The sequence below is a fragment of the Bos indicus genome, chromosome 15, assembly GCF_029378745.1.
Source record: "Bos indicus isolate NIAB-ARS_2022 breed Sahiwal x Tharparkar chromosome 15, NIAB-ARS_B.indTharparkar_mat_pri_1.0, whole genome shotgun sequence".
Taxonomy (NCBI): Eukaryota; Metazoa; Chordata; class Mammalia; order Artiodactyla; family Bovidae; genus Bos; species Bos indicus.
The window spans coordinates 39,734,322-39,762,219 of record NC_091774.1 but is presented as its reverse complement, the minus strand read 5'-3'; the positions used below and the strand labels follow the sequence as shown (position 1 = coordinate 39,762,219).

Below are 27,898 nucleotides of genomic sequence, written 5' to 3'. Positions count from 1 at the left end.
AACTGAGACCAGACCCAGTTGGTCTGGCTCCAGAATATCTGCTGCTAACCAGAAGGCTGTCCTGCCTCCCATATAGAGGAAGAACATACATGAATTAGACAGGTGGGTAGACACCATATTTTAGAGGCTTGGGGTACCAATGTTTAGAGATGCAGACGTGGGAGAGGGGCCAGAGATGGACATGAAAGGGATCATGGTGGTGGGTTCGGGGGAGTTTGGTGAGAGCTGTGGACGGAGCCTCAGGAAGAAGGAGCTTCAAGGAGGGGTTTGTCAACAAGGCAGAGAGTTCCAGGAGGTGAGATCTGAGGGCATGTCTGAGCCAACCAGAAAGCCTAGAGGGCCTGTGTGGAGGGGTCGGCCAGGCTGCAGACACAGGAGTGTCAGCCTGGGCTCTCCTGACACAGTGCTGTTCGCTCCAAGGAGGCTCTGTATTCTGAAGATGGCGAAGCAAGTGCAGGCACTGGGTATCATTGCCTGTATCTTCTTATTGGTAGAGAGAGGCAGTCGTGACAGAGAGGGCAGGTGAGAGCTGGCATGGCTAATTTGGCAAACCCAGTGGCTTTTCTGCAGCCTAATGATTTCTGAAAGCTATTTGCTATGCTCACGCATAAGTGTGACTGCCTCATCTGAATGCTGCAGCAATCGCTGTTTTTCCTGGAAAATTGGGCCCATGTGGGCTCTGTGTGTGGTTTATTTGAGTTCCATTTTTATAGCCTTATTACCTTGTCCTCATGATGCAAGAGGCCTCTCTCTTCTCAAGCTTTGCTGTGAAAATTGTTTCTTAAAAGGCACAGAGTGATCTCTCATCACTGGGGTAGTGCTCTCTCCAGAGCAATGCTTTTCTGCAGACTCGACACACATTTTTCATCACCCCTGACACCAGTTGTCATGTTTTTCTGATCGTTTGCAGTTTACTGAGAACTTTCAGGCAGCTCTTGAATCTCACTACCTAGGTGTTTGCCACAATTTCTTCTAGAAGACTTTGTGCATGTAAATATCTGTTCAGTTCCTTCCTCTCAGGGCCTGACACCCAGTCTTGTCCTCTGGCCTTGAGTTGACAATGTTGGTAATTAGCATTTATGGAGCCTGAGCTATTTCTAGGCACTGCACTAAAAGATTTATATTCATGATCTTAATTATTTCCAGTCTCTATAAAGAAAGTACTGTTACTTCCTCCCATTTTACAGATGAAGAAAATGAGTCTTGCAGAGGGAGAGTAACTTGCCCCAGGTCACACAGTAAATGGCAGAGCAGGCCTCCACCCAGGTCTTTCTGACCTTGGAACCCATGTAGTCCCATTCATTCATTTATTCATTCATTCAACCACACAGGATTGTTGTTACAACTTGCCAAGCACTATTCTAGACCCAGGGAATACAACAAGGGGAAAAGAAAAGCAAAAATTCCTGCCTTTAGCTTACATTCGTATTTGGAGAGATAGGGGAACAAAAAACAAAATATACAGTATGTTGTATGGTAATAAGGACTCTGGGGAAAAACAAAGTAAGGTGGTCAGCTAAGAAGCGTTGGGAGGATTTTAAATAGAGTAATCGAAGGCCTCATTGAGAAGGAGACAGTTAGTTCAGATAGCAAACAGACATCCCGAATCTCAGTGTGTCAACTCAAGAAAACTTTTATTTCTCATAGAGAAAAGTTCCAGTGGGGCTGCTCCTGGTTAGCAGGCATCCTTCCTGATGGTTGTTGAGGGACCCATACTCCTTCTATCTTGTGTCTCTGTCAAGGCCCTCAGATTCCTTTCCATTCAGCTGAAAAAGAGAGAGGACTTTGGGGACGTTTTTACAGGCCAGTATGGAAGACGCCTTGCATCCCTCATACTCAGAACTCAGTCACATGTGTACTCCTGACTGCAAGGGAAGCTGGGAAATGTAGTCCAGCCATGTGCTTACAAGTAAAAGGAAATGGATTTTGGTGAACTCATAGAATGTGGGCTTCTCTGATGGCTCAGCAGGTAAAGAATCCACCTGTAATGCAGGAGACACAGAAGATGTGGGTTTGATCCCTGGCTTGGGAAGATCCCCGGAGGAGGAAAATGGCAACCCACTCCAATATTCTTTCCTGAAAAATCCCATGAACAGAGAAGCCTAGAGGGCTGAAAAATCTTGTGAACAGAGGAGTCTGACAGGCTCGCAAAGATGGATAAGCTCCTAGTATAGTGTATAGTGAATGAGGTGAAGAAGTTGGTCATGGGTTTAGCTGGGGAAGACAGTCAGGCTTGGGAACAGCGGGTAAAGGTGGACAGAGTGGCTGGGGTAGAGTGAGGAGAAGGTGAAGACGTGGTGGAAAGTGAGGGCAGAGAAGTAAGGGGGCCAGGCCACCAAGGTCATTGTCAGGACCTGGTTGCTTTGTGAGTGACAGGGACTTCAGCGTTTTGAAAGAGGAATGGCATGATCTGAGTCATATCTTGAAAGGCTCACTGTGCTGTGTTGAAGGAGGACTCAGGGAGAGAAGTTGAGTCTGTTGGCATTATCCAGTGAGTGATGAGAGCAGCTAGGTCCCGAGTGGAGGAGGTGGTGGTGGAGATGCTGGGAAGTGGTTGGATTTGAGCTCTGTTCTGAAGGTAGAACAGGTTTTGCTGTAGAATGGGTGGTGGGGTGGGACCGAAAGAGAGGACTCAGGATGGTTCTGAGATTGTGGCTTTTGCTTAATGACTATTAGACTCAACTTTCAACCCTTAGAAGTAAAAAGAGGGGAAGAGTTTTTGGAAAAAGGTATCCAGACACCCTCTGGGCCTGACCTATCTCTCATAGCCTCTTCTCCTCCACAGTACTTCCTTCAGCACAGATAGGCAGTTCTTTTTCACAATGAGCTTTTAGACAGCGCGACTGGGGGAACATCTGTGGTTCCTCTCAGCACAGAGTCCGGAGGGGACAGCACTGTCAGGGGTCTCATGTCATTACCGGGGGTCTTCAGGCTGAGCCTCAGGGCCCCTCCCTCAGGCTGATGTGGAAGGCGCCCAATTTCCCTCTGCGTGATAGAGAGGAGCCTGCAGAGGCCATTTCCAATCCATGCTGTGTAATGTAAGAATATAACTGTTTTGGAGTGGGAGCAGAAACAGCTTCCCTGGTTCTTGGCAATCATGACCTGCCAAGGCAGAAATGAGAGAGGGAATTTTTTAGTGGACGATGCTCCCACTAGGAGCATAAAGGGAAAGAAAGTCTATCTTAAACAGAGCAGAGTATGAGCTGTGGCAACAAATATTGCCTGTCTTCTAGGTGCTGGGCACTGGCTCAGTATTTTGGTTTCATTGGAGAGGGAAACAAATATATACTGTTCCTGCCCTCCCGGCAGAGTAGACTAGAATGATTTGCTGCAAGAAATTATATTTACACCCAAGTATTCCTTTCTTTTTTTTTTTAGTGATTGTAAATGATACTATATTTTTAATTTCAGTGTGTACATGTTCATTGCTAGTATACAGGAAAACAGTTGAATTTTTGTTTTTATTTTGTATCCTTCATCGTTGCTAAACTCACTCATTGGTCGTAGGCATTTTTTTTTTTTTTTCTTTTTTGGTTATATTCCTCAGGATTTTCTATCTGGACAGTCATATCATCTTCAAATAGAGATGACAGTTTTATTTCTTCCTTTCCGGTCTGTTTTATTTGCTTTTGTGGCCTCTGGTGCTGGCTGGGACTTGGAGCACTTGGTTGAGTGAGAGTGCTAAGAGTGGGCAGCATCGTCTGTTCCTGATCTTGGGGGCAGCATTCAGTCTTTTCACCAGTAAGCGCGTGGTTAGCTGTAAATGTTTTTTTCAGATGTCATTTGCCCTTCGTTGTATGGGCATGGGTGGGACCATGGGCTATTCTGTGGTGTTGGCTGATATAACGCAGTTATTATCTAAAAGTTGTCTGTCTTGCTGCAGGCAGCAAGCTTTCATTGGAGCCTTTTTGGTCTGTGCTTGTTGGCATCTCCAGGCTCTTCCATTCCAACTGCCACTGCCACAGTGTCCTTCCTCCGGGCCTGAGGCCCCTCGCTGGACTGCCTTCTTCACTCTGCCTTCAGAGTCTTCTCGCATTCGCTTTGTGTGTCCCGTGCAGGAGTTTTCGTTGTACACAGAAGGATGGGGAAAGTGTGTCTTCTTCATCCTCCTGAAGTGGAAGTGGTTGGAGAAACTAGAGGATTGGGTGGAAGCCAGTACGTGAAGGGCCTTTACATCAGGGTTTTGACTCTGTAGGTGGTAGAAGGGCTCTTGGAAGTTCATCTCTGCCACAGTGTGGAGGGATAGGGAAGGGGAGGGGCAGAGAGACCAGGAGGCTGGTACCTGAGCTCAGGGAGGAGAGGATGAGGTTCTGGACTGTGACAGCAGACATGGGGCAGAAAGAAGAAGGGGGAGTCCACGTGGGCCTTGAGGAAGTCTGAGAAGACCAGGTGAGTCTGAGATTTCTAGCTTGGGCAACTAGCTAGGAGATTGGGAAGGCAGGGGAGGGGTGTGAGTGTAACCCAGTGGGTATATGCTAGGCCTTTTAGAGCATGTCAGTAAGACTGGACTTGCTGTGCTTGCCTTCAGGGCTGACTTCACAGAGGAAGCCTGGCTGCTGTGTAAAAACCCAGGGAGCTCACGTTCTGGGCAGAGGAACCAATGTGGAGAAAGGCACAGATAGAGGAAACATCCTAGGGGGCCTGTTGGGACTCCAGCTCGTAGAGGCATGAGTGGGTAGTTACTGGTTCCATAACTGGGAAGGATGCTGGATGCTGTAGGAGTTCACAAAAGCAGGAGGTTCTGGAATAGGAGCTGACACTGCTGGTGATCCATCTGGCGCCTCCGGTTCATTGTGCGTTAGCATCAGCCTTTCCTACTGCAGACAGGCCTCCCTCCCTGGGGAGGCACCGCTGCTGATAGCCCCAGTGTAGCAATTCCAGTGAAGGGAGAACTCCTTTCTCTGCGTTCATATATCAGTTCTAGAGAACGGCTCTGGATGGCCCAGCTTGGGTGATGTGCTTGGCCTTTGGGAGCGCTACAGCACAACTGGCTGTTGGGGGGCGAAGACTGCTCTAATCTGAGCTGGATAGATCACCCTGCCCGCCCCCCGCCCCCACTGGGTCAAGCAAGACCTTTTTAAGAAGAAAGCAGAATAAAAGTATCTACAGAAGATAAAAAAAAGAGTATTTACTATGGTTTGTTGTAATATATTTTGAAGAATTTATCACATGGCAATGTAGGAACTCTGTGTGTGTGCTTAGACGTTCAGTCATGTCCTACTCTTGGTGACCCCGTGGACTGTAACTCCTCTGTCCATGGGATTCTTCTAGCAAGAATACTGGAGTGGGTTGCCATTTCCTCCTCCAGGGGTTCTTTCCAACCTAGGGATTGAACCCGTGGCTCCTATGTCTCCTGCATTGGCAAGTGAATTCTTTACCACTAGTGTTACCTGGGAAGCCCAGGAGCTCTTTGGAAAGTTATAAAGCAGGGGACTTGATCAAATTTAGGTTTTCTTAAAATTATCACTGTATGAGGTTGTGGTTGAAAATCAGCCAGTGGGGTCCCCAAAGAGCTGGACCCGACTTGTGGCTAAACCATCAATGGGTAGATCTGGGGAGACTGGTTGAGAGGCTGCTGCTGTTGTTCTGAGGAGAACAGATAGGACCTGAGCTACTTCCAGTCCTTCAATTCTTATTTCATTTGGACTTCACCTCCAGCCACAGCATCAGGTACGCCAAGGAGAGAGAGAGAGTCTGGAGGAGACAATCAGGCAGACAGGGCATGGTGAGTGAAGGGGGCTTCAGGAGGACTCACCACCAGCACCGAGCGGGTAACAGCTGTTCTCCAGAAGGCTAACTTTCTCTTTGGAAACGAGTTATGAATTGGTGACAGACTCAACATGTCTTTCTTATGAATTCTTAAGAAATGTGAATGTTAATGGCTTCTTGTGGTATCCTAACTGGGAAAGTAAGTTGATTAATTATATTTTTCTCCTTTTAAGAAGTATCTTTTCTTTAAGGACTCAGATAATAGGAGATATATCAGGACTGCCAGTCATGAAATAGATGGTCGGGAGGGGACACTGGCTGGAAGACCCCCCCCTTGCCCATCAGCCTACCCCGGGGCCTGCCAGTCTACTTTGGAAACACTTGTCCCTTGGGCATTGTCCTTGCTGGGAAAGCTTATAAGACTTTTAACCAAAGAAGTGACATAATCTGTCTTACATCATAACAGACTCTCTCCTGTATTGAGACTAGGCTATGGGTGGAGGTGGCAGTGACACCAAACGCAGAAGCAGAGAGCAGGAGTACCAGTTAGAGGCTCTGGCAATAACCTAGGGTGGTGATGGTGGAGGAAGTGAGGAATGGCCACATTCTGAATATATTGAGTTGGCAAAAAAGTTCATTTGGGTTTTAACTAAGATGTTATGGAAAAACCCAAGCAAAGTTTTTGACCAACCCATTATTTTGAAGGTAAAAACCAGTTTTGGTGAGGATTGGAGAGAGAGAGAGAGATGAGAATGACTCCAAACCTCTGACCCTGGCAACTAGAAGATCAGGAGACCATGCCCTTACACTGAGATTGGTAAGATTCTGGGAAGAGCAGGTCTGGGGGAAGGTCAGGGGTCTATGTGAGGCGTGTCAAGTTTGATACATCAAACATCTCACAGAGACCTCCTCTCCACTTGACATCTTCCCTAAAGCAGGCAGTAGAATACACTAGCCAGGAGTCCAAACGAGAGACCTGCGCTTGGAGAGAAATCTGGGCATCCTTGATGTATAGGTGATAGGAGACTAGGTGAGATCACCCAGGGGGCGATTGAAGGAATACAGAAAGGAGAACTATGATTCGAGCCCTGGGGCTTTCTGACATTAAGACGTGGGGAGATGAGGAAGAATCAGCAAAGGGAACGAGCAGCCAGCGAGTGAGGTGGGTGGAAAGCCTAGAACGCTAGCCTGGAAGCCAAGTGAAGAGAGATGTCAACAAGAGGGAGTGATTCACTGACTGCAAGAGCTATATGGGGAAGACATAGACTTGCCCGTCAGATCTAATAACACGGAGGACAAGCTAAATGCATGCTTCTGGACCCAAGTGCAGCCTTGCCAATAAGTAGTAGTTCCCGCCTTGAAGGAGAATACAAGTGTGCAAAAAGGGTCATTTAAGATTGGGGGAAATAGGTCTGAGAAAGATGTGAAGATAGTACCATGGGAGTCCAGCAGAAAGAGACAGTACTTCTGGCTTTTGTAGGGAGGATTGAGGTCAGATTTATTCAAGTCTTCATTCATTCATTCCACAGAAACGTTTTGGGTGCCATGGACAGGGAGGAAAGGAGAAAATAGAGCTGTTATTGCAGTTTTGTGGACAATAAAAAAGAGTCTGGAGCTGGATGGTAGTGTTTGCATAACAGTGTGAATGTATGTAATGCTACCGAGCTGCACACTTATTCATGGTTAAGCTTGTAAATTTTGTTATGTGTTTTTTACCACCACCACCACCACCACACACACACACACAATTCTAAAGGAAAAAAAAAAAACAAACAAACGCCTTCTTGGGCCCCACCATGACCTTGGTCTGGAACAAGATGTTGAAATGGAGGTCACTGTAGTATAGAAGGAGATAATGTGGCAAGAAGGGGAGGAAGAATGCTCAGAGAAGGGACTGGCCACCAGTCCTTCCTGTCTGGAGTGAGGGGTCCACTGGGGTAGACCACACGAGCTGAGGCTGCAGACTCAGGCTGGGCCAGTTGTTGTAGGCCTGGCAGCCTGCCTGTGGAGTCCGGCTTGCCTTCTTAGGTTCTGGGAACCTCTGAAGGTTTCTGCTCAGGGAAATGGCATTCCAAAGGTGTGCATTTAGAAGATTAATCTCATTAATCCTGCCTGTTAAACCATTGCCTATTAAAAGCAGTGGGATTGAAGCATGCATTTCTAGGATGACAACTGTGGCCCAGCAGAATTTTAGATACCTGGGCATGTCTTTATGAATTGAGTGGGTTAACTTTTCCACCCATTTTACAAATATTTATTGAGAACTATCTAAATGCCCATAGTATTCTACGCAGTGGGGATAAGGGATGGGGTGAATTTATCAGATCTCTCCTCTTGACAAGTGTACAGTCTAAGGAGAACCCTATTCCCAAATAAGAAGTTATGCTACATTGTACCCCGTGTTACCATAAATGTCTCACCAGAGTTCCACGGGAGCTGACAGGAGGGGTGCTTGGCCTGTCTGGGACACTGGGGTGGCTTCCAGGGAGAGATTGTCCAGTGGATTTGAAGGATAAGCAGTATTTTCTAGGCAGAGAAGGCCAGCCTGGGAGGACAGTGAATCAAAACTCACTGGGAGTTATAAATTTAAAGAAAATGTAGAAATGTTCTCTTTTAAAGCTAAACTCTTATTTCATTGGCTTTTAGGTGGTGCTGTCTAACGTGCATGTTTTTGGACCCAAGCTTAACTTTTCAAATGTGGAATGCTAGGCCTTCATTGGTAAGTTTGTTTGATGCCTTCTTACTGAATTATGCTATCAAGGATTGGTATTTGGAATGAAGGGCAAGGTTGTTATCACTGGTACTGCTCTGTGAAGGGTACTGCACCTGTACTCTGAAGAAGCCCACAGCGTAGGTGGAAAAGATCTGCAGGAGAAGTGGATCTCAATTTATGTTTCTGTGGTAGATTCAGAGAGAGAGGCCACAGGGGAAGTACCCCAGGTGCAGGGGATGGATAAAGCTGGCCTCACAGAGAGGCAGAGCTTGACTGTGTTCTGAAGGATCGACAAGTCCAGTTGGGGGATGAAATATGCTTTTCTGGCTTGAGAAGGTGGGTATAAGATGGAAAGAAAGTGGACTCAGCAAAAGACCCATGAGAACAAAAATTTCATCCAAAGGAGTGGTGAGTAAGAAGTTTGGCAGGATCTGCTGGTGGCTGATTATTCTAAACCAGGGTCAGCAAACTTTTTCTGTAAAGGATCAGATGGTAAATATTTTCGGCTTCCTAGGCCATATGGTCTCTATCATGGCTCCTCAACTCTGCCATTGTAGCGGGAAAGCAGCCATAGATAATATGTAATGGTGTGGCTGTGTTCCAATTATACTTTATTTACAGAAACAGATAGTGGACCGAATTTGGCCTGTGAGCTATAGTTTGCCCACCCCTTTTTAGACCCTGAATGCTAGGCTGAGGCACTTGGAGACAGCAAGAAGCCAGTGAAGGTATTTGGAGCAAAGAAGTAAAATGGCTGAAGTAACGTGTTAGGGGCATTCAGGACAAGAAGCGTAGACTCTGTTCCAAGGCAGCAGCAGCAGTCCAGGCATGAAGTCGCATGGCTAGCGGCGGTTAAGATGGAGCAAAGGACCAAAAGAAGAGAGAGTGCAAAGGGAGAAACGTAGGGTTTGTGGTATTCTTAGACTTTAAAGACAGGAGCCAAAGAAGATGAATCTTTAAACTTGATAGTTCATAACCATTGACCAAAATGTGGCAGTTCGGGGTGGAGAAGGATAGTTGGTGCATCCAGTTTTAGATATACTGAATTCGAGGTGGCAGTGGTTCATCCACAGGACATGTCTAATAGATCATTGGAAATGCATGGCCAGCACCTGGGCTGGGAAGGGTAGGCCTGGAGATGTAGAACAGAAGCATAGGATTAATAAGTTCTCTCCATGATGTGCTGAGGGCTGAGCCTTAGTGAGTGTGTATAACTCTGGGATGGGAAAAACAGAAGCTGGAAGAGAACCAGAAGCCAAAGGGGAGAGAGTCTTAGGAAGCAGAGAGGATGGGGCAGCAGAGACCAGGGAGAAAGGGACCTGAGGGAAGGCTGCTATATTAGCGATAAGGTGGTTACAGCTGGCCTTGAGAACATGCTGCGGGGAGGCAGAAGGGGGAAGGCAGCGAGGTTGCACAGGGTCCATCATAAACGAGGGATTAAAAATCAGAGACATTAGTAAAAAGAGACCAGTTATGGAGAGTTTGAGTGGTAAAAGAAAGAAGATACAAAGATTTCAGCATCTGAATGCCAAAATAAGCTTTTTAGCTTTGAGGCAAGCAAAGCATGCTGTGACCGGTCTCCTGTTCTTCTCTGGAGCCAAGTGTGTTTGGGAGTTTGTGTGTACCTTGGGCTTGCGATTGTGTTCTTACGCTTTGTTTGAGGTGTGGTGTTCCGAGCTCTGCTACAACTTGCACCAGTGGAATCCAGTCCGTGTCTGGACCCCTGCCATGAGACAAGATGTGATCTGTTGGGGAAATAGTTGCATTTGCCTGAATTGGAGGAGAAAATAGGATAGAGCAAGAAATGGAAATGAAACTCCTTACTGCAGAGTCTGCCCAAGTATGGGAATTTGAGACAATTCCTCAAGTCACTCAACTAGATAGCAATTTATGTTTCAAACACTTTCAGTGTATGGCCTTGGGTTTGAATTCTGAGTAGTTTTTGGCTCACTTTTCACAAATATATCAGTTAGAGATGGAGTCATTAAAGCAACAGGTGGAACAGGTTTGCAGCCTCCGTTTCGTGAAATCTCACTGAGTTCCAGGCACAGTGCTGAGTGCTCTGTAGGTATCATTTTAATTTCATCTTTGCAACAACCTACGACAGAGGCATTAGTGTTTCTACTTCAGCAATAGGAAATCAAATCACAAGAGAGTGAGTAACCTGCCCGAGGTTAGAAGGGATTTGAACCCAGAGTATCTGACCCCTGGTTTGCACTGCTTTCTGAATGTTTCCCACCTAATTCCCACCTAAATCCGGAATTGCTCCTCTGTCTTACGTAGAAGGATTGGAGCCAGCATGAGCTCTTAACGTTAAATACTTAGAGCCTACAACGGGTGTTCCTGCTTCTTAGGAGTCTATTAAAAGGGTGGCAGGAGTGTGGGACCCCTGGAAGAGACTAAGGCCAAACTTCAAACACTTACTTGACTGTTTCCCCAGCTGAAATGTCCCTTTAGTTGGAGAAGGCAGCACCCTTGGGCTTGGAAAGGAAATCTCACTAGAAGGCGTGACAGATTCCAGTGCTAGCTCTGCGGCAGTGATAATCTGCTTTTTGTTGAAATACTTGAGTTTCTCTCTGCTCACCTCCAACTTCAGGTTCCAAGGGCAGGGTCCTGTTTTGTCTTGCTCCCCACCAGCATCCAGCCTGGTATCGGGTGTGTGGCATATGCCCACTGGATTTTGTTGTTTTTAGTGAACCAGGCAGCCTGGGACAAGGTGCGTAACCTCCGTGTGTCAGGCACTGGGCTCGGCACTGTGGTCATAGAGGAGACACCGGACAAGTTCTGTCCTCATGAGGCAGATGCATGAGCAGGACAGACAGAGTAGAGGGGGTGAGATCTAGGGTCAGACAGGCAGGATAAGGCTCTGAGGAAAGCCGTAATAATGCTCTTTGGGACGGCTGCGAATACCTCCACACTGTTCTCTGCTAGGCTTGGTGCGGTTGCTGATACCAGCTACCTGCTCCCCGCCGCGAGAGCGCCCCCTGGGTGTCAGAGGGGCCTCCTGCCTCTGGCGGGGCTGAGCGCGCCCCTCTCGCGCCCCTCCTCTGCTTACTGTCTGCCCTGCCACCCCCCGGTTCTCTGCAGTTCTGTAGACTTGGCCTCCGCAGCCTGCTGTGCCGGTTCTCTTTTTTTTCAGTCTTTAGCTTAATAAGGTTTTGCTTGATCCCGTTCGGGTCAGCCCCAGTATTCCTCCCCGCTGAGCTCATCACTGCTCACCTGTATCCTGAAGTTGCCGGAAAAGGCCCAGAGCCTCTCCCAGCCACCCTCCGAGCTATCGTCCCGCGGGGACTTCCGGTCAGCCCTCTCCTGGTACCCAGTGCGTCTGTCTTCCTGTGGTGCCTGCCTTGGGTGGAACTTAAACCCCCTCAGGCGTGTCAGCTGCAGGAGTCATCCTTGGCTTTGTCCTTTCCCTCCACTGTCATCGTCTACCCGTTACCTCATCTGGAAAAGCCCATCTGCTCCTTCATCCCTCCGTCCTTCCTTCTCCCTCCCCAGCTCTTCACTTAGGACTCTTCCTTTGGGTTGTTTTAATAGCCTCTTCATTGGCCTTCCTGGGGCCACTTTTGTCTTCCTAATTGCACCCCCATCTCCTCGCAGCATGAAGTTTCTAACTCACACTTCTATCGAGGCTTTCTTCTGCTGAAAGCTCTCTTTAGGGGCAAGACCTCCCTGGTGTTCCGGTGGTTAAGGCTCCAGGCTTCCAGTGCAAAGGGTTCAAACCCCTGATTAGGGAACTAAGATCCCACATTCCTCACCGCATGGCCAAAAAACCCCCAAACTCTCCAGGGGCTCCTCATTGCTTGTAGAATAGAACCACAGCCCCCTCTGCAGGTCTGCAGTCTTTTCGTAACTGGCCTTCAGCCACCTTCCTCATTTCACTCTTTCCATAGCCCATATTTCTAACCTCAGCCTAGCTTCTCAACGGCCGTCACCCCTTGGTGCCTTGGCCAGAGCTGGGCTCTTTCCCTGGAATGACCCTTCCCCTGCTCCCCATTTCAGTAACTCAGCTCAGGTTTCTGCTCTTCTGGACACCTTCTCCCCACCCTGCACTTCTCTATGCCCTGGACATGACCTTCGTCCTGGCTCCCAGAACACCCTGCATTGCTCTCTCTCCCAAAGCACTTATTGATGTAACTGTTGATTTACTATCTGTTAAGCTCAGAAAACTGAGCTCCTTAAGGGTGGAGACCACACACACACACGCACACACACACACACACACGCACACACACACACGCACACACCCACAAAATCTCTGGGTTCTTGGTGCCAGCACAGAACACCTGGCTCAGGAAGTCTTTGTTGAAAGAGTGAGGATAGCAGAGTCTGTTTGTGCAGCCAAACAGCACATTTATAACATGATCAAATGTATTTGAAATTGGAGTTCCATTGGTTATTGAGTTGGGTGGGCCCCCCTGCTTCTCAGTTTTGATGGCAGGATAGGTTGGTGTGGGCTGGGGTTTGTGGTTGCCTATTGCATCTCCCCACCTGTGGAGGCTTTGGGAACATAACTTCTCTATATTTTTTGCCCCTGACTTTTGTATTTTTAACTCCTGTTGTTGATGGGCTAGGAAAGCAATTCAAAATGAAAAATAGTCCATCACGGAATGCTGAAGAATGAGGTCCACCCAGCTTTCTGGACAGATCCCAAATTTCCTAAATTAGCCAAAGTAATGACTCTTGCTAACCACTGACAGCTTTTCCCTTGTGCAGTCCAGCAGAGAGTGCTTTTCTGGCTGGGGGATGAGGAAAGCTAGTGGTCCTTTCTAGAGGGGCCCAATGGCATCTTTATTTTCATTTGGAACCTTGTAAAGTCCTCAGTGAATACTGTGTGTGTGCGCACGTGCACACCCAGTCACTTAGCCGTGTCCAGCTCTTTGCAACCCCATGGACTGTAGCCTACCAGGCTCCTCTGTCCATTGGATTTCCCAGGCAAGAACACTGGAGGGGGTTGCCATTTCCTTTTCCAGGGGATCTTGCCAACCCGGGGATTGAACTCGCGGCTCCTGCTGCATCTCCTGCATTGCAGGTGAATTCTTTACCACTAAGCCACCAGGGACCTTTCCCAGTGAATACTGAGGAGTAGCAAAGGAAACAGCTATGAGCCCAGGGATGCCAGGTCCACGTCTGTGTCCCCCCACCCTGGGAGCTCCTGCAGTACACCTCAGTGCTAGCTGCTACCTTCTCATGTTCTCCTGTGGGGCTTTCAACTTCATGCTCTTGCCTCTCCTTCACTTCTAGTTCTGCCACAGAACCAGGAAATTATGCTGAGAATGCAGTTTCTCTTTGGGAACATAAAGTAATCTGGGAAGGCTTCCTTGAAGAAGCAGTCTTCCTCCTCCCAGAAGTGTCCTACTGACCAGAGTGCTCCAGCAGGCGCTTGGGCTGCTTTCCTCTCCTGGAAACGCTGATGCTGCTGCTGCTTTCCCTTTCAGGGACTTCCCAGAAGCTGTTCCCTCAGCATGGAATGCATTTTCCTTCTGCCTTGCCTGGTTCATGCCCATTTACCCGTCTTATATCAGCTGATTCATTTCTTCTTAGGAAACCTTCCCTGCCATCCTCGATAAGGAACCTGGGTCTTATCATCACCATTACTGTGATCCCTTTATGCTGCTCGTTGATTGCTCACCACAGGGCAGGCACTATCAAAGTGCCAAGAGGGTAACCACTTAATATTAGAGCCTCAGTAGTGTGTGCTGAGGTCAGGGTTAGCATTATTATTGCAGATACCTTTCAGAGGACCAGAGGTCCAGATCAGTTGGAGGCATGAGAGCAGGGTTTGCACCCAGGAGCCTGACTGGGTCTTCGCTCCCGCCCGTTCTTCTCCAAGCGTTCGGCAGCCCATCCTCCTACTCATTCTCAGCCCTCATCCCAGAGACCATTTCACATGTATGTGTTTGGTTATAGATGAATAAAAGTTGTGTTCACTCACTGGGCAGCCTGTTAAGCCCCGACTTCCAGGCAGGAGCTCAGCACAGAGTTGACCAACAGCCTGCCTGCCCAGGTAGCCACTCACCTGCTGGATCTCCTTGCCCCTTGCATCCCAGGAGTCTGGGCTGTGAGCGTGAACTCCCTGGGGTCCTACAGTTTAGCCCACACTGTCCCTCCTGTTTCCATGTCCTAGTCAGTGGTGCTAAGGAGGCATCTGTTCCTGGCAGGGTCTGTCCCTTCATCTTTCTTCCACCTTGTGAACCCACCTTCATCCTTGTATAAGAAAGTGGACCCTCTTCTACCCCTAGGACAGAACCCTCGCCCTTCCTTTGCTCCTCTGGACCTACCTGCGCACACTTGGGATGGCGCTGACCGCCATGGGCCATCCTGACCTGTGCGCCTGCCTCCTCGCCCTTCTGCAGCCACTTGGGACCATCCCTGGTGCGGCCTCTGTGGCAGGTAGCATCTTGTACAGTCAGGACGGAGGGGGCCACAGAGGGGATAAGAGGACAAGAGTTACTGCCCTACAAGCAGCTGCTCCGTGATTCCAAGTGTGTGTGGGTGCCTATGCTGGTGACTATGTGTGTGTGTGTGTGTTTCTTGCTTGATGCTTTTGCTTGTATAATTTATCTTTGTGCACATTAGAGACCATGCCTCACTGTCTCAGGGGTCTGATGTGGGGCTCTGAATAACAGATACAACAGAGCTGTTGGCTAAATAGATTTTCTCCTCCTCCCTCTAGCCAAAGTCACCTCCCCTTTCCCTCATGGGGTTGTTATGACTATCAGGACCCCCTTCCCAGACCCCACTCAGGCGACAGGGATGTGAAAGCCCCACCTAGACCCCAGCAGGCTAGCAAGGCACCAGGCATTGGCTGGCAGCAGGGAAGGCTGGTCTCCCAGGGCACCTCACCAGGCCTCCAGGGCTCTCCAGGAGCAGGCTGGCTGAGCTCCTTGTGTCTCATGCTGGTTTTGAGTGGGAGACATAAAAATTAAAAGTGGCTTCTGACCAAGTTGGGAAAGTGGGCATGGGTAGGGTGGGGATGGGGAACAGGAGGACTTGGCTGCGGCTTCCAGATGTACTGGCAACAAACAGAAGTCAGCTCACAGGGAAATGGCCTCTGGGGCACTCAGCATGCTGGTGTGAGGCAGACGTGCCTCACAGTGTTGACTCTGTGCCTGTTAGTGGTGGGGACCCGTGCTCTTTAAACCTCAGTTTTCTCACCTGTAAAATGGGACAATGACCATACTAATCACCTCTGTGAGGTTCTTGTGAGGGTGAGATGAAAACATGCTTAGCACGGTACACGGTATGTAGAAAATGCTGAGTATCTGTTATCATTTTACTGTTGTTTTAAAAAAGTAACTTTGGACAACATATGGAGTCTAAAATGCACCATTAAAGGTTGTGAGGAGTAAATGAAGTGGTAGTGTAGGAAAAGCACTTTGTGAATTGCAAACTGTGTGCAGATATTATTATTAGCATGTTATTATTATTACGGATGTTATTATTAACACAAATATCTCTTTTATCGTTTTGACTTTGGAAAAAAATGGCTGAGCACAGTTTTATGATGTTGACTCTAAGTTCTTTGTTGTTTTTGTTTTTTTTTGTTTTGTTTTGGAGGGAGATTTGTCAGACAGGCTTTCACTGGAATCTTGCCCAGAGGCTGTGTGACCTACATTGGTGATGCCAGGTGCCAAATGTCTGAATAGCACCTGGCACAGAGGAGCGATTCTGTGGTTGCTCATCTGATTTTAAATCTTTATGGTAAGCATTTAATATGTAGTGGTACAGTTAAGTTTTTGTAAAATTCATTGACAGTAAATTGTGGGCATTTGCTTAGGACAAATTCCTGAGAAGTTGCTTGAGAAATACGCACTCTTTGAGCTTTGTACCTAATATAGCTGAAGAAATGGAAGCAATTTATTCAGCATTAGGTGTAGAAAGCTACCATTGTTTTCTCAAGTGTGTTAGGAATATTTTCTTAACAGGTTTGCCTCTCTGGTGTTTATCTCCATCCCATACCATTTCACTGCCTCCACTCATCCTTCCAAAAATAAAATTGATTAAAAATTAAACATGTAGACAGAGGTTGAAAATTTTCTACTCACTGGCTGCTTTTGGCCTGCAGATGTATTTTGTTAAGTGCTCACAATGTTTTAAAACCTTTATATTAGTGAGTAACATTTAAAAATTGAGAGGTGTTATCTAGAAATCTGGATTTCTAGATCTTCGTGAAAATCCGAAGATCTAGCAGCACTGGGTCCATCTACCCTCATGGCATTGATGAAGAAGGCCGTCCCTCTTACAAGGACCTGTTTCTCCAGCTGCCCAGCCCCGCCCAGCCCCTGCTCCTATACATGGCCTGTAGGTAACTGAATCTGTAGTCTGCGCTAAATGTAACCAACACCTCTTAGACATGGTGCATCAACTGAGAATTATTTTCACCAGCAACTTTGACCGTAGAGAGGAAGATTGTTTCACTTGCTAAGCTGTCATTTTTGTGATAAGCCAAGTAGCTTCAGTGTTTTATTTAGACTCTTTTGGGTTTAGTACAGTCACCTCTATCCTCCTGTGGATTTCCGTCCTTAATAATTTTTAAGAAGTCTTTAGCAAGACTTATAAGTCAATGTAAAATGTTGGCTAAGGCCGGATATAAATTTTGATTGCTTCTATTTAAGGGAGGTTGAACACAAGTTACCTGCTTTAATTCAGTAACTTATGATGTTGCAAATTTGAACAATTAAAGATACTTAGTCCTTTTTATTGGTCATCTCATTGTTGTTGTTCATTTGCTCAGTCATATCCAACTCTTTGCAATCCCATGGATGGCAGCATGCTAGGTTTCTCTGTCCTTCACCGTTTCCTGGAGTTTTCTCAAACTCATGTCCATTGAGTTGGTGATGCCATCCAAATCTCATCCTCTGTCGTCCCCTTCTCCTGCCTTCAGTCTTTCCCAGCATCAGGGTCTTTTCCAATGAGTCAGCTCTTTGCCTCAAGTGGCCAAAGTATTGGATCTTCAGCTTCAGCCTTTCCAATGAATATTCAGGGTTGATTTCTCTTAGGATGGACTGATTTGATCTCCTTGCACTTCAAGGGACTCTCAAGAGTCTTCTCCAACACCACAGTTTGAAGGCATCAATTCTTCATCACTCAGCTTTCTTTATGGTCCAATTCTCACATTTGTACACAACTACTGGAAAAACCATAGCTTTGATTATATGGACCTTTGTTGGCAAAGTGATGTCTCTGCTTTTTAATATGTGGCCTAGGTTTATCATAACTTTTCTTCCAAGGAGCAAGCATTTTTTAATTTCATGGCTGCAGTCACTGTCTGCAGTGATTTTGGAGCCCAAGAAAATAAAGTCTGTCACTGTTTCCATCGTTTCCTAATCTATTTGCGATGAAGTGATGGGACCAGATGCCATGGTCTTTGTTTTTTGAATGTTGAGTTCATCTCATTGAAATAGTTGTAATTTAGCAGAATCCTTATTGAAAGATGTGAGAAGCTGGAGATTCTTAGTTGTGGAGATCATCCTTATCCGTCAGTTTTTCTCAGGCAGGCCCTCACCCTCTTCCAGCTAGTGAGTGCGCACAGATCTGGGGGCCACATGCAGGAGCGGGGTGCTGGACCCCAGAGTGTTTACTTAATGGGAGTCCTTGCAAGCAATTTTAAAGTTATTATTATTCTATGAGCATCAACATTCTTTGGTTTTTGTTATCATGAGAAAGCATACATTTATAAGAAATTTGGACAACCCTGAAGTGTCTAACATACAGGACACAAGTCTTCCGCGACACCTGCCCTCCCCACCTTCCCTCAGGATTGGCACTCTTGAGGCTTTGTTGGATATAGTCCTGGACTTCTTCATTTGCTTGTATCCCCTTAACCCTTTTATATCCCCTTAACCCCTTTGTATCCCCTTGTATTCCCTTTGCCCTCATGCCCAATATACATGTTTTTACTTTCATAGAAATGGACTCTGTCTATGCCTACAGTTTTCCTTTTTTTTTTTTTTTTAGCCACCTGTCAGTTATTATGGTTTTCTTTTCAAGTTGACATGTACAGATAAATGTACCTTACTGGGTATAATAGTTGTAATCCATGATATGGGTACCTTTGAAACTTTTTCAATCACCCTTGTATGGGTAGACACTGTTTGCTGCTGGTTTTTTACCATTACAATCACTGCTGATGTGGAAATTGTTACGCCCACCTGTGAACTTCTGCGTGAGATTCTCCTGCACATAGACACCTGAAAGGAGGACATTTGGCTTAAGTAGTTTGCCATTTACAAACTGAATCAGTAGTGTCTAATTGCCCTCCAAAAAAGCTGTACTAAGTCACAGTCCTTTCAAGAGTATCCAATTTTGGCTCCAGTAATCCAGTTTTTGCTTCACCATGCCTGAGCAAAGTAAACTTTAAAAACTCACAAATATGCCATCAAAATTACACATTTGTCTTAGAAAAGCATTCAAAATATACATCTATAGATTTAATTAAATGATTTACATACCTTGATTTTGGTCACAGTTATCATCCTACAAGATGACAAAAATGTCCCCCAACTGTTGTTATCAGTTTAATTGTTAAATACTTGCATGAGGATTTTAGTTGTCCCAGGGAGCCTTTGGGAGAAAAGTCGCGGCTTCCTTTTCTGGTGCTCCACTAGGCCTGCCTTGTCTTTTCTATTAGGGTCTGAGCCCTCAGGGCAAAGGTCATGTCAGCATTTAAACAGGAGTGCCAGGCCTTGGCATGGTGAGATGGCAGGTGATGTCTTGAGGTATCCAAGGTGTTCCAGCCACCCTCTCCTGAAATATAGTGCCATTTCACATGGATAGGTCCTTCCCACCTGTATTTTCTCATGGTGTCCACATGATCTCCCTGCGAAGCAGACACTCCCCTCACCCCTCATTTACATCTGGAGACACTTAGCCTCAAAGGTTTGACTTAGTGAGTGTCACACAGCCACTGAGGGTCAATACCTTGGACCAGGTCTTCTGACTCCAACTATGGTTGGAGCCTGTGAGGCTGATAGGCAGCTTTTTGCCTGTAGGACACCATGGAAGTTTCCTTTACTGAGCTGGGGGTGGAGACAAGAAAGGGAAGTGACATTCCCCAACTTCCTGTGGTCACTTTTGGGCATGTGAAATTTTAAATTCCATCTTCTCCAGAGGCCTCCTCTCTGCCTGTCTGACCTGTTGTCTGGCTCTTGCTAACAGGTTACCCTGTATTGGCCAAAGTTCTTTAGCCCTAACCTCAGTTGTGAACCTGAAGGTAAATTTGATGAAAGTATTTGATGAAAAGTATTTGATGAAAGTTGCTCAGTCATGTCCAACCCTTTGTGACCCCATGAACTGTAGTGACCCTGTGGACTGTAGCATGCCAGGCTTATCTGTCCATGGAATTCTCCAGGCAAGAATACTGGTGTGGGTTGCCATTTCCTCCTACAGGGTATCTTCCTAACCTAGGGATCAAACCCTCCAGCTTCTTTACCATCTGAACCACCAGGAAAGCCCCCACCCTGCATATCCTTCCAGGATGCTGTCAGCCACATGAAATCCATGCCAGGTCATCTGGTCTAGTGGAAACAGGGATCTGGAGTTGGTTCAAATCCTGGCCCCATTACGTTTATTACTAGCAGTGAGAACCTTTGACTGCTGATCTTACCTCTCTGAGCCTCAGTATCCTCTTCTACAAGATACGGAAAATGATTCTCATAAGGACATTTTGAGAAATACATGAATTAAGATTTGAAATGTACCTCTAAGATGTTCAACACTTTGTAAATGTGAGTCCTCTATCAAATTTTCCTGCTATAGAAAGAAGGTTCTTCTCAGGAGATGCTCCGTACTGGTAGCTGCTAGCTGGGGATCCTGGGGCCAGGACAAGGCCACCACATGAGCCCCAAGATGAATCATGAAGAGTGTATACCCTCAGAAGCTCACTATTTGGTAGGGGAGCCCAGTGAGCAGAGATGGTGTAATTTGTGCAGTGATAAGAATCAATTAACAGAGGAAAGAGTAATTAAACTCCAGGTGGAAGTGGGTAGAAGGGGGTCAAAGAAGTCATCAAGCAACTGGGGTACTGAAGGTTTTATAGGAGTTTGAAAGAACATACAAAATTAATAGGCAGTTTTATTCATTAGTAATAAAGTTGCATTTTTAAATGTATATATGTTAACTTCTTTTGACTCTTACTAATACACTGAAATATTCAAATTCATCCACTCTCTTTTCCATTTCTTTCCTTTCTCCTCCCATTCTGCCTCTTCTTCCTACCATATGTTAAGGTCCTCAGTTCAGTTCAGTCCCTCGGTCGTGTCCGGCTCTTTGTGACCCCATGAATCGCAGCACGCCAGGCCTCCATGTCCATCACCAACTCCCAGAGTTCACTCAAACTCATGTCCATAGAGTCGGTGATGCCATCCAGCCATCTCATCCTCTGTCGTCCCCTTCTCCTCCAGCCCCCAATCCCTCCCAGCATCAGAGTCTTTTCCAATGAGTCAACTCTTCTCATGAGGTGGCCAAAGTACTGGAGTTTCAGCTTTAGCATCATTCCTTCCAAAGAACACCCAGGACTGATCTCCTTTAGGATGGATTAGTTGGATCTCCTTGCAGTCCAAGGGACTCTCAAGAGTCTTCTCCAACACCACAGCTCCGGACAATTAAGGCCCTCAGCTGCTAACAATTTCTTAACAAGTTTTTGTATGCTTTAGTAGATCCTCAGAGATGCCATTTAGTAGATGCCATTTCACTCTAAGTTTTTTTTCCCTGTTAAGTTTTTATAAGAGCTTTGGTATAGTTTTTTTTTCCATTTTTTCTATACTATAAGCAGATTCTTTTGCTTTCTCAGCAGTGAACAAACTACCAGTTATTCGATATGTTCTGCATCACACCTGTACACAGGGGCTTGTGCCATCCCATCTAGTAGCCAGAACGACGTAGTGGAACAAGGACTGTTGGATCTTTTTCGTAGATGAGGAAGCCGAGGCTTAGAGAGGTTAATATACTGACATCTCGCAAGTATGAAGCCATATTTCTGCTCTGGAGTCTTTCCCATCATTCTCTGCTGCCTGGCCCAGGGTCTTGCCCTGATTTTGTGCTGCTGGTTTTGTAACCCACTTGGTGTGGTGCCAAGTCTCCTCACACAGCTTCCTACCTACTACCGGACTCTCAGAATCACGCAACAGCAGTAATTGACGAAAACCACAATTTCCCACTTCTCTCGCTTTTATTTCTGAGCTGCTTATAAGAAGCTAGGTTTGGCTTAAACTTTCTTTCTTGCTCTGTCTCTTCCGGTTAAGGAATGATAACAGGGTGCATGCACAGTGCTCCCAGGGCCCGGCCTGCATGTCTGAGGATGAGGCTCCAGCTTCGTCCTGCTGGGGACTCCCTGGTAACCATGGGTACCCCTCATCCTCTCTCTACAGCTGTATTTCCCCAGCGTGATCCAGGGCTCAGGTGCTCCCCAGCTATCCTGCCCACTGCCATAGGAGCTCCTGTTATGCAGTGGGCCTGTGTAATGTGCCAGAAGGGACCCAGGTCTCGGTTTCAGGAAGGGAGTGTGAATCTGCCCAGCTGTGTGACCTTAGGCCCACCCACTAACCCCTCTGACTCTCAGTTGTCTGCATCTGTAAAGGAATGCAAGTAGAACCCACTTCCAGGCTCACTGTCTGGATGATGGGAGTCCATGGGAAAGGGGGCAGTTTCCTTCCCTCTGGCTCCGCCTCCCAAGTGCTTTGGGGACTTGGCAGTGTTTCTGCAGCGGAAACCCAAAACACCTTCCCTAGGTGCAGTGCTTATCACACCTCCAGCACCCTGAGATTCTCACCTCCCGGATTTCTTGAAGCTCATTTGTGTGGCTGAGAAACTCCTCAAAGGAAGGGAACAGCCCATTGAGCTCTGCTGCTGTTTCCGTGGCGGCGCCTTCCTTTCTTGCCCGTCTGCCCTGCAGACAGCAGCTGCAGCGTGAGTCAGTTGCCTGTATGTATTATCATTTCTTTTGCATCTCTCTGCAGAGAGGAGGATGCCATTCATTTAGCCAGTGTTCGCTGTGCCCAGGCTTCAGATGAGGGGTGGGACATGGAGAGGGACCGACTCACAGATGCTGCCCTTGAGCTCCCAGGGGAAAGGTGCAGAGAGTATGACACACGAGCTGTGCTGTCACCTAGGCATGTCCTAGGGTGCTGTGGGAGAAGAGGACCCAGTGGCCTCTCCTGGGCACCCAGCAGACAAGAGCAGATCTTTAGAAGTGAGGGGGAGTCCACGCTGCACAAGTCCAGACAGAGCCCTGGGGGAGGCGACACTGGGTGTCTGTCTGGAGCCAGGGCCAAGGGGTGCAGGACCTGAGTGGCCACGTCCTGCGAGTCATCTGCACGCTGACAACCTTTCGGGACCTTTCCCCCAAGCCCAAAACCCACACACTCACTGCCCACGCAGCATCCACCCTTTGACGTGTGATGGGCACCCCAGAAGCAATAGAACTAAACAGAAGTCTTATGCAGAAACCTAACCCAGCTCCTCCCCAGTCTTCCCCATGTTATGTGGCCCCACCATTTACCTGGTTACTTGGGCCCCACACGTGGGTGTCATCTTTGACTCTGCTCCTTCCCTCACCCCTCACTTTGTCTGCAGAATTGCCAGCTGTTCCATCACAGTATATCTTGAAAACCACCACACCTCCCTACCCAAGTCCAGAGGGCTCCCATCTCCCAGCTGGTCTCCCAGCTGGTCTCCCAGCTTCTACTCTGTCCCTACTGCCACCAGCCTTCCACACAATCAGGCAGAATGACCTTTTAAAAAGTAAATAATATTGTATCACTTCCTTGCTCAAAACACTCTGTGGCTTCTTAGCATCTTGAAATAGAATCTGAACTCCCTGCCCTGTCCTGCCTGCCCCTCCTACTTCCCTGGTTTCATCTCTTAGCACTCTCAGCCTTGCTCACTTCATTCCAGCCCCTATCTCCTTTCTGTCATCCTTTCTTGCCTCAAGGCCCTTGCACAGCTCTTCTCTGCCTGGATTACCCCCAGCGTTGCATGGTCTTTCCTCTGTTTAAAAGGCCCTGTCCTGTCCTACCCTTTACACCATCATTTTTTTCCTCTTACTCTGCTTTCTTTTTCTTCAGTAGCACTGGCTTTACATTATATATTTTTCTGTCTTCTTTATCATTTGTCTTATACCTTTGGGCTTCCCAGGTGGCACAGTGGTTAAAAAAAAAAAAATCCACCTGCCAATGTAGGAGATGCAGGTTCGATCCCTAGGTTGGGAAGATCCCTTGGAGTAGGAAATGGCAACCCACTCCAGTATTCTTGCCTGGAGAATTCCATGGACAGAGGAGCCTGACAGGTTACAGTCCATGGGGTCGCAAAGAGTCGAACCTGACTGAGCATGCGTGCGCACACACACACACACACACACACACACACAGAAATGTACATCCATGAGGATGAGCCCTTGTCTTATTTCTCTCATTCACCACCCTATCTCCAGGCTCTCAAACAGAGCCTGGCACACAGTAGGTGATCATCACACATTAGGTCGGTAATCCAAAAAAATGAATGAATGAACAAATGCAAGTTAAGACTTTGGCGTTTATTCCGTGGGCAGTGTGAATCTAGTAGACGTCTTTCAGGAGGTGAGTGACGTGGTCAGCGCTTTTATTTAGAAAGCCAGCTGGTGGCAGTGTGGAGGCTGGACTGGAGGAGGAGGCAGCAGAACTAGTGAGAGGCAGTTAAAATGGTCCAGGAAATTGATGCTGAGGCCTACGGAGCGCTCTGGAGAGGGAAAGAGGGGACCGAGGACAGGTGGTGAAGACCTTTGAGTATCTTTGGTTCTTACCAGAATAACTTGGTATAGCAATCCTTTTAAAAGACAAATGGGAGGGCACGAGCTGGCCTGGGCGGGAGGCTGGTGACACTCCATAAAGTTTTCCTCCCTAGGTAGATGTCAGCCCCCGGGTGCATGTCCCCTGCCGTGCAGTTATCTCTCGGAGGAGAGACTCTGCTGCTCCAAACTCCCTGTTGAGTCTTTCACTAAGAAAGTTGTCAGTAAGTCAGTGACGGTGTCAGTAAGTCTAATACTTCTTTCTGCTGATGGGTTGATGTTACACATTACAAGCCACAATAAGTGGTTGATTCTTTCTTGCAATGGGTACATTTCTTTATATTTAACTCCAAAGGAGGCTCACACTAACAAATTCTCTTTTTCATTAAGAATGCCTAGGCTCTGCTCAAGTTCCAGGTGGGGGTTACTGATAACTTAGGGGCTCAGCATCTCCCTTATGACAAACACGCCCAGGAACTCTTGTCCTCTCTTGGGTGTCCAGGTTATCAGGGAGTCAGATAAACAGTGGACCCACATTCCTAGACCAGGCAGAGCCGTCCTCTCTGGCACTGTCTTTTGAGACTGTCTTTTTAAGCTTGAATTATTTCTTTCTCCCCAAATCCCCAGTCCACCGCAAGTTTCAATGCAAAGCCTTTCATCTCTGAGTGCACAGATCCTTACCCATCTTGCTGAGGTGTCCCCTCTCTGTCCCTAAGGGGGACTAGGTCATCCCAGGCTCTTAAGCTTTGGTCCAGAGTTCCTAATCCTGTGAAGTGAAATGCTGTCCCATCTGTGTGGCCAGATGCCACCTCCCACGTCTTCTCCTCTCTTCCAAAGGTCCGGGAATGACTTTAATAGCTGCACTATAGAGCTTCCTGCATGCCAGGTACTGTGTTAAGCCTTTCACGTGCATTCTGTCTAATCTTTATCCTGCAGTGAAGTGTTAGTTGCTCAGTTGTGTCCAACTCTTCGTGACCCCATGGACTGTAGCCCGCCAGGCTCCTCTGTCCATGGAATTCTCCAGACAAGAATACTGGAGTGGGTAGCCATTCCCTTCTCCAAGGGATCTTCCCAACCCAGGGATCAAACCTGGGTCTCCTGCATTGCAGCAGATTCTTACCTTGCAGGGGTGAGTATTATTGTGCTTTTCACAGATGTGGAAGCTGAGGCTTGGCTGTGCAGTGAAGTTTAGTTGTTAAGAGTCTGGGCTGAGAGTCAAATAGACCCGGGTTTGAATCCCACTTAGCTGTGGACCTTCGGAATGCTACTTAATCTTTTTAACCTTCTTTTTCCCAAATCTAGAAACACATTCTTAGCCATCTTGCTGAGGTGTCCCTACTCTGTCCCTTAAGGGGGAGTAAATCATTCCAGGCTCTTAAGCCTTGGTCCAAAGTTCCTAATCCTGTTTGCTGTCCCTGTGAAGTGAAGGTAATATGGAAATTGTTCACAGTGTTGCTAAGATTACATATATTATTTCAGAAGATATAAGTACTTGCTTACTAAATGCTGGACTTTGTGCTGTCAGTAAATAACAGCTCATTGTAGATACTGCTTTCAGCATCAGTACCATCGTTGCCTTCATCTCCATCCCAAGGCTACAGGACTAGTATGTAGATGGAGCCAGGATTTGAACCTAACCCTGCCTGGCTCTAGAGCCCACGTTCTTCCCCATGTCACACACTCTCAAGTTCATTTTGCCTGAGACTCTCTGGTCTGTAAGTTTGCTCTCTTGGTCTTCTTGATTGTCCCATTTGTTCCCATCTGGACAGTAGGCTCCGGAGAAGGCAATGGCAACCCACTCCAGTACTCTTGCCTGGAAAATCCCATGGACGGAGGAGCCTGGTAGGCTGCAGTCCTTGGGGTTGCAAAGAGTCGGACATGACTGAAGCGACTTAGCAGCAGCAGCAGCAGGACAGTAGGCTCAAGCCAGGGCTCAGCAGACCCTCAGTCTCTTCCAGCCAGTGACCTCTTTTCAGTCATTGACTGGGCATCCCCAGTGGCTGTACTGTTCAGCAAAGAGCTTAGATGGTTTTCCTTGACCGTCAGTGTCGTGTTGTCTGCTGTGAAAGCTGGGAAGTTGAGGGGGGTTCTTGTGTGGTTGTTTATATCAGTAGGACTATCCAGAGAAAACAGGTGTGGCAGCAGAAAAGGCTGGTGGGTGTCCTTATCTTTTGGGGTCACTGATTACTTTGTGAATCTGGTGACATTTATGAAGCCTCTCTCCAGAAAAAATGCCATGATAAGGCCAACATTTTCCCCACAGCCCACCCAGGGATCCTGGCTGAGAAATTCAGACTCAGAAGGTTAATGCACATACTCGTAGGCTGTTCTGTGTCTCTAGGCTATTTGTACTCAAAGGCTGTTGGGCCATCCTGGTAGCACTTGGAAATACCTGTTTTACTGATATGGTTTGCCATTTTCACTTCTTTCCCATATTTGAGAAATGTATCCACGCCTTAGAACTGACCTAGTCATTTTGGTGAGACTGACCTGCTGGTTTGCGCATAAATTCAAGCCATAACCTGCACCTAGCAGACCAACTGGAGAGGTTTTTTTTGGCCCCCAAAATCAGACTAATGGGCTTCCCAGGTGGTGCTAGTGGTAAAGAACCTGCTTGCCAATGCAGGAGACGTGGGTTCAATCCCTGGGTCGGCAAGATTACCTGGAGAAGAGAATGGCAACCCACTCCAGTATTCTTGCCTGAAGAATTCCATGGACAGAGGAGCCTGTGAGCTACAATCTGTGGAGTCGCAGAGTCGGACACAACTGAAGGGACTTAGCACATGCACACATCAGACTAATAGGAATTTAATGGTAATTTTGTTGTTGTTTAGTTGCTAAGTCATGTCCAACTCTTTTGCGACCCCGAGGTCTGTAGCCCACCAGGCTCCTCTGTCCATGGGATTTCCCAGGCAAGAATACTGAAGCGGGTTGCTGTTTCCTTCTCCATTTATCATGATATATAGATGATAATGGTGCATAAGCCTAGCTTCAGTAGGGGTTAGTGGTCTAGATTCAGGTAAATGTAAATCTCTACTTTTAAACTTCATTTTTAAAATTTCAGTCTTAAAAAGTATGCTTCTTCCCCTTTCTTCATTCCAGTTTTCAAGGTGGGGGTCTGATTTACCTTACCAAGCACCTTAAATCTTCAGTCTTTTGACTTGCTTGTCGGCCTGTCCTTGGAGCCTTTCCAGAGAAGCGTGGAACAGGCCTGCCATTTCTAGCAGTAGTGGAGACTGCAGGTGTGGCTCCTGGTGGCTGCTCCCCTCCCTGATCATTCTTCGGGTCCTCCGGAAAAACAGGAACAAACCTTCCTTAATGGAAGCCCCAGAATCTTTCCTCCTGCTCAGGCCACAACGCCAGTGCCCTCTGCAGTTAGAAGTGGGACTTGGATTTCGGGCGCAGGAACTGAATTCATCATATATTAGATCATTTGCCAGAAAGCTTTTTCTGATGTGTAGTTTTTTTCTTTAAAGTATTTCTTCTTTGCTTCTTTTAAATTATAAAAGCAACAGATGCTCACTTCAAAGCCAGGATTAGAACTCTTCACGCCTGGCTTGGAATTCCAGCTCCATCAGCTCATTAGATGCGCAGGCCTGGGAAAATGCACACGCTCTCTGCAGCCTTGGTTTTCTCCTGGTGCCGGAGAAAGAAGAGTTCCACCTCCTAACACTGCGGCAAGAATTCAGGGAGATCGGTCCATAGGATGCTTT

The 27,898-nt window shown here is 47.2% G+C and overlaps 1 protein-coding gene across 15 annotated transcripts in view; it reads left to right on the top strand.

The window, feature by feature from the left end:
• Window positions 1-27,898, top strand: part of BMAL1 (basic helix-loop-helix ARNT like 1) — a 108,041-nt gene that overhangs the window by 24,596 nt on the left and 55,547 nt on the right. For 6 of the 15 annotated variants that reach the window (XM_070803645.1, XM_019975114.2, XM_019975110.2 and 3 more), the window contains exon 2: window positions 8,356-8,428. The exons of 2 other annotated variants lie outside the window; for them this stretch is intronic. The gene's annotated coding sequence lies outside the window, so the exon portion shown is untranslated. Of the gene's footprint in view, window positions 1-4,253; window positions 4,390-6,414; window positions 6,527-8,355; window positions 8,429-15,982; window positions 16,127-27,898 lie in introns of those variants that run through there. 7 more of the 15 variants (XM_019975112.2, XM_070803637.1, XM_070803639.1 and 4 more) reach the window with 5 other exon arrangements.